At 39.2% G+C, this 7,500-nt stretch overlaps 1 pseudogene; it reads left to right on the forward strand.

Moving 5' to 3' along the window:
* The window catches only part of LOC137994903 (dynein light chain Tctex-type 5-B-like), a 10,466-nt pseudogene that overhangs the window by 686 nt on the left and 2,280 nt on the right, over positions 1-7,500 (forward strand).

The raw sequence follows: 7,500 nt of genomic DNA on the forward strand, positions 1-7,500 counted from the left end.
AAATTTTGACGATCTTAAAGAAAATTGCGAGGCTCAAGAATACCAGGAAGACCTTCAATCGACAAAAAAATGCAGTTTTGACGCCCAAGTTAAAACCCGCCAACGTCTGACTGAGTTGACATTCAAGTTCGCTTCAAACTTGAATGCAAATATCCCTTTGAAAGTTGTCACAACTGGCGCGGATACGATATCGATGTTGGTGGTCCTGTACCATGCAACTGTACCTGCCGATCAGTGCGACATGGTCACGTGTTGGAACTGGTCTGCAGCATCAAAAATGTCGATGTTGAGTGAAAGGATAGACCGCTTACTCCCAGCTTCTGAGGAAAAGGGCAAAATTAGTTTTCGGTGATATCAGTTGCATACAGAGCATTGGATACTTTCTATAATTCTCTCCACCTACTGCACCCGCAGGTGAAAATGGCAAAACATCTCCTCCGCTGCTCATTACAAGTATCGTAAGAAATATGCAAAAATCTGAAAAATCTCTTGTATGATCATAAAAAAACTTATTCAGTGCTCTGCCACTCTCCCATATTTTAGTTATTGCAACTGCAAGTAGTGATGATAAATAGCGATAATTGAACTGAGTGGAGTGCAATTTGGTCTGAAATCATACATGTAATTTCAAAATGGAACGAGCGCGCAGCGCGAGTTCGATTTGAAATCACGAGTATGACTTCAGACCAAAATTGCACGACACAAAGTTCAATGAACATTTTATTACATCCATTTAGAAATCATACAATAATTATTTAATCGCTAAAATACAGGATGTTAGTCAGTACCAATATTATATTGATCTAGTTGGGAAAAAAAGTTGAAAACTTCGCCACTCAATGGCAGTTTCTTTCACTTTCCTGCATTTTGATTGGTTACCTTGAACAAGCCTTGAAATCTGATTGACTGTTTTTTTCTTAGTGTTCCTTTCTCATTGGCTGGGGAAATGGTGCGATTTAGAGCAAAAAATAGTGCTACTTGGGAATAAATCGCACTGCTGAGAGCCAATCAGATTGCAAGTATTGCCATTTATTGCTAAATGGATGTAATATATCAATCAAAGGGAAACCATGGCTAAACTCATGGATTAAGTAATCTAGAGATGAAACACGTTGGTGAACTTGCAATTATTGGTCAATTTTAAAGGCTATTAAAACAAGCTGTGTTCATAGCGTGCAGTCGCTTTCATCTCATTTGGTGTAGGCTTTGTACATATTACAAAGACATATGTCCAGAATAGCTAGCTTGGCAAAGTGGCAGGTGAACACGGTGTGGTATAGGCAAAGGAGTCTAAAGTCATAGTGGACTGTACCCCCTTCCCCCTTCCCCCCCCCCTCCCCCTCCCCCCCCACACACACACACACAAGTTTGTGTTTGTCACGTGGTGAGAAGATTACTGGGAAAATTTGCATGTATTCAAGAAGTTTTTTCCTTCCCATATGAGCTTACAGACCTTTGTCATTACATTCCACTCAATGCTGTAGGTAAGGTTTCTGGACAGTACTTGCTTTCCAATGTGGAACCGCTAGTCTCTAATTTAATGCACGTAAAGTACATCAAAATAAGTACATGTAGCCTCTTTTGCCAAATGGAATGCATCGGCAACTACTTGTATTACAAGTGCTTCAGCCCATGTACTCTGTTGTGACATATTAGCTAAACACCTTGCCCATGAATCCCCTGTAATACTTTCAATGAATCTGTCTGGGTTAGCTCTCATATATTGAACACCAACACTATGAATGTTCACATGATAGCTAGGTTCACCATACAGTTGATGAGATACTACTCTAAAAGAACAATCACCTGCACCACCAACATCTAATATTGACAAGCCATGTTGAGCTAATCTAGATTGCAACAACAAATAACCATTAACAGGACCTGGGTTCAACTCAATGTCACCTGAAGTACATATCTTTGCCCTTAAAACACAATACTTTTATTGTTGTTTATTACACTTTATTGAATAACAGTTATTCAAGCCACAACCACCATTAACATAAAGCAATACATCTGTATGTTTATGCTTACTAGTATTAGTTCTTGTTTTGATATAAATATCATGAGTCATACAACGGCAAGCTGAAGAAGTATTCTTTCCAACAGGTCATCTTCTACACAATCTAGTGGCAAGATAAATTCGGAAATCAATGGATAGAAAGTTTTTCAACCCAGACGAATGTGGTGTATTGTACATAATATAACGCTTAATACGCTTTATACTTGACCAGAGTTAGTCCCCTCTACTAACTCTGACTTGACTTACTTTTTTTGAACATTTCTATGATTTTCTTAAATCGCAATCTCGATGGTTCTCTGTCACGGCAGGCATATTTACAAGTAAACTTTGACTTACTTCTTGACCGTTTGGATACTTCTTCATCTCCATTCCTACCAGTATTTAAGCTTGAATCAGGACACAGGTCTTTAGAGAAATATTTGTTGTCCTGGGTGGCCACATAAGTTCTTTGGTGTCGCGTGACACAATTCTGCCCATGTTTGTCCTGTTTTCAGTGGCCGTTTCGCTCATTAAGAAGTGTTCGTTTCGCTTATATAAGCTCGTCATGGCCGACAAATAAGACACATTCTCATCAAAGCTTAGCACATTAGCATGAGATTTACTCATTTTCGGGTCACTCTCCAGCGAGCTGGAATTTACATACCCCCCGTGAGCTTGAGGGGTCGAAGAGCAAACGCTCATCTCCTCGTCATGTTTAACGCCTGGACGAGTCAAAGGCTCTTGAAATTCAGTCTTCAAGTTGACCATAGTACTAAAGTCAACTCCACTTCAATTTAGGGAGACGCTTGGTATTAATGGTCGTGTAAAAGCTACAAAATCATCCCAATGCGATGCACAATCAATGCGGGCTGCCACGATCCATGCACTCACGCTGATTGCGCGGTTGCTATTTCAATATGGCGATGGGCTCGGACTGCGCGGTTACTATTCCAACATGGCCTCGGGTTCGGGCAGTCTCGTTCGGGCCGACTAATTACGAACAGTGTCTACACCTGAGTGAGTGACACATTTGCATATCGGAGTCCCCGCAAGAAACCCGTTTCTACGCTTCGCGTATCCACGAGCTTAAAAACGAGTGCGAGTGCTTCATCATGGTATCCAGACACCGAGAAACAAATGAAAGGCTAGCAACCCCACTTTTGGGTTCGTTTTTTAAAGTCAATTGCATTTTTTGATTTATAAATAAATTAAATCTACAATTTCGTTTGCAATCTTACAATTTGCAACATTTATCATTTCAAATCTGGACAGCCTCTCCCTTCGCATAGGATGTGTTAAGGTATCTGATTTCCTCCTTTAGAGGTTAATTTTTGCATCTGAATATTAACCAGCCTGGCGAAAAGAGCAGTTTCCATTCATCGAAAGAGCATAGTCCCTTATCGATTGTCACGTTGTTAGCATAAGGCATGGAATAATTTGGAAAAATGAGCGTAGTTTTTGTACTTTTTATAGAAGTAGCACTGCTAGCATAATCGGCATATTTTTATAATTCTTTTTTTAAAGGTAACATTACCAGAGTCATGACTTGGACAGTTGGTCTCTAAGATCGATTTCATTTATTTTCAAGTTATTTCCATGGTTCCGTCGATTTTCTTTCGTCATGGGGTCTTTGTTAGGGAAGGGGGAACCGGGGAAGAGTGCGTCGTTTGTCGCCGCTACAGGACTGGGTGCACCTGAAGTAAGGAATGCATCGGTCCCAGTTTCCCCTTTCACAGGCAACAAAACCGATAGGCCAGGCAAGCTCAAATTGCTAGTTGTTCAAAAGATGGATAACGCTATCCACCAGATAAATCAATATCCATTGGATAGTGCAACTGGTTTCGCTATTACTTATCCACTGGATAGTGATTTATCCGGCGGATAACGCTATCCATCGTTTGAACAACTGGTGCCAGAATTTGAAGCAAACTATCACCAATTCTAGTCTGGAACGAAGTAGAGTAGTGATTTGTGTTTTATTACAGCAAGGGTGCAACTTTCATGTTTATTGAAAAGTGGCATAATTTCAAAAAACGAGCTTTATAATTTGGAAATTGGTTTTTATTTTCCAGACATAAACCAGCATGTCATTTTCAGGAAAAAAAGAGGATGAGAACAAAGGGGAACGAGAAAATAAGAATGTTGATACTCAGCAAGAAGCAACAGATCATCCTGCTCCTTCTATTTATGCAGTGGCAGCGGCTCACTCGCTATCAAAAGATATCAAACAGAAATCAATGTATTTGATGAAAATCAAAAGAAGGCACGGAGACTGGGGACAGTTTGACTTGGCACATGCGTGGTCTCCAGAGGACTTCCTGAGTGACATGGGGAGTAGTCGGCACGGCAGTGGAGTGGTCCGAGACAGCTTCTTGCATGACTGATGACAGTTTAAACATGGCGCGGTTGTTCTGTATGGAGCCCGTGAGGATGTTTCAGGTGTGTAGTATATGCACCTGAGATTTTTACGCACTGAAAGTATGCAGAGAATTTTTTCTGTCGCGGACCACGTTAGCCGGCAGCGACGACGCTAGAAAACAATAGAATTATTAGTTTCATTTCAAGATCCGAATATGAATTCTCCTTTCTCACTGTCATACATTACTTGTTATGTCAGTTATGGGAATTTGGTGATATATTTAGACAAAAAACCTGGGCCCGGTTGTTGAAAAGCCGATTAACACTAATACCAGATTAAAAATACACCAAAGAATTTTTTTCTGTACTCCCAAGTTCTGTTCAACGCTGATATTCGGCACAAGTTTACGTTAAAAGAAATCAATCTTGAAAACAAAAATAAGCAAAAGAAACTTTCACCAAAAAGTTGGAAACATAAAACAAAAGCTTACGCTAATCCTGGATTAAGTTAATCGGCTTTCGAACAACCGGGCCCTGGTGATAAAATTCTTTACTCTCTTCACCAGTCTGCTTAACAATTTATTGAGCTTGTCAAGAGAAAATTTAGATCAATCATTATTCTTGGCAGTGAAAGGGTTAAAGAGGAGAAATAATGATGCTGCTCATGCGCCACGCATTTCATTACGTGTCTCTGTCGTTCTCAGCAAAGTAACAATAACCTTTCATTTTTCTCTTCTTCAAAATCGTTGATACTTATCAATTTATAAGACAGTTCGCCCATATTCTTGGGTTTCATTCACGTGATCAACAGATATGTTTTTCAACGAAATGAAAAGACAAAGTTTGCATAATAATAGAGTTCAATTCCCAGAGGATTGGATCTGGACTGGAACATGGCCTCCGTTTCATTGTTTGGGGACTTCAACATGGCGGCTTGACGTCATGTAAAAACCAAGCATTCGCAACGTAAATATCCATCGTCGTTTCCTAAACTCTCTAACGTTTTAACACCACGGTAACAACAGAATGCAGCAGTTCAGATCGGTAAGCCGGCCGTTTATTTCAATACAGTCTCAATAGACCTAATCGGGTAACTCAATGTTGTACCCAATTCAAAGCCTTTGGGAATAAAACGTTTTGTTCCAGGTATTTCCATATCTTTTAAATATGAACGCTACATTATCATGCAAATACAATACACATAGAATCTTAACCCCGGGAGATTTGAATTGGGTACAACACTGAGTTAGCTGATTAGGTATATTAAAGTGCAGTTTTATTTCCAGAACGTTCTTTAAGTGTGCTGCATCTAGTCAAAAACTCCTCTTTTACTCCTTAGCTTTTTCTTTTGTCGATCGGTCCGTCGGTCCGTCTGCCCCACCCTCTCTCCATCCATCGACTCCTTTATTCATTCATCCATCCATCCATCCATCCATTCATCAATCAATCAATCAATCAATCAATCAATCACTCAATCAATCAATCAATCAATCAATCAAATTTCATGACATTCGGTCGTCATGGACACTATTTCTGCTTGAAGCAGTCATCCACTTCCAGGAATATCCATTGTATTTTTTACGTGGGATGCCTAGAGCAACCCACGTTATAAAATGGGGGCCGTTGGTTTTTCCTCGTATCCACAAATTGTAACGTTAGTCATCATTGGCTAATTTTTGTAAGGTCTGCAAAGTGTAACTTTGTCGAAAATAAAACGACATATTTTATTGGCCACTGTTTTTTGCTTTGACCAATAGCAGCGCACAATGTGGACTCTACGTCATGCATATGTCACAATCATTGTTATTTTCGCTTCCTGTTTGGCGCACGAAGAACGTTCACAGCCCATTGAAAAAATTCTTAAAATATTCGCGCATCGGTCGATTTCTCTGAAATTTTTTTTCTGAAATTTTTGCTGACGAATAGAGAAAGATTTTTTATTATAACCAAAGAATCCTGTGTTTAGCATATGAACTCAACGGGAGAAAATGCGATAAAATGTAATGTGTGCGTAACGGTTTTTCTCTGTTGAGGTTATGCAAATTTTTGACAGAAAAGTAATTAAATTACAAAACAAATCCTACTAAAAGGTTGTTTTGAAATCTTTATTTTAATCGTTTATTTTAAAGAAAATAAGAAAATAGCCTTTAACGGCCAAACAAATAAACAAGGAAATCCATTTTTAAAAAAAAATTAGCTTTCACCGTTACGGGGCGAACCCCTATCCTAGTACTAACCCCATTCGAAGGAGCTTAACTTTAGCTGATACTTGGATTAGCATCAACGATTGTGATCTTTGTGTTCACTTCACACATATCTTGCCGAATTTTATAACATTTCAGAGGGAGGCGCGGGGACATTGTGTTGTGTTCTTGGGCAAGACACTTTACTCTCACGGTGCCTCTCTCCATCCAGGTGTATAAATGGGTACCGGCGAAGTTAATGCTGGGGGTAACCCTGCGATGGACTTGCATCCCATCCAGGGGGGAGTAGAAATACTCCTAGTCGCTTCATACTACAGAAACCGGAGATAAGCGCTGGCCTGATGGGCCTTCTAGGTTCGTAGCAGACTTAATCTTACCTTACCTTATCTCAGAGAAAAAAAGCAAACTAACAAAAGCCAAGTGAAGCTATGATCCTCACATAGCTTCACTTGATTTCATATCCGCAGTTCATATATGATCCATTTCATATATCATTTCATCGTTAACAAAAACCCGGTGTCTTGCCGTCATTTTGTCACAAATGCAGCCTTTGTTTCGTGAGTTGTCGGTATTAAACACGGAAGGCAACTTGATCACAGGCGGCAGCTAAAATCGATGTCACTATGATTTTGCTATATATTAATTGTACAACCAAAAGTACGATAAAAAGATTGAACGTAACAAAAATCTCCCAAAATGGTTATCTTGTTATATTCGTGGCACAAAATTTATGTTTTCATCTCGCAAATTTTGTTGCTGATGGCAAATTGTTTTATTCTCGATCGACACTTTCTAAAAGGTTCCTTCTGCTCTTCTTAAAAACTATTTATCAATATTTATTTAACATTTGTTTGCATTTGCAAATTTAGTAACATTAATAATGAGTGTTTTTACAACAAACAATTCAAGTTAAATTACTGATTTATCTTTCTGGTA

This window comes from Montipora foliosa, chromosome 3, assembly GCF_036669935.1.
Source record: "Montipora foliosa isolate CH-2021 chromosome 3, ASM3666993v2, whole genome shotgun sequence".
NCBI classification, from domain to species: domain Eukaryota; kingdom Metazoa; phylum Cnidaria; class Anthozoa; order Scleractinia; family Acroporidae; genus Montipora; species Montipora foliosa.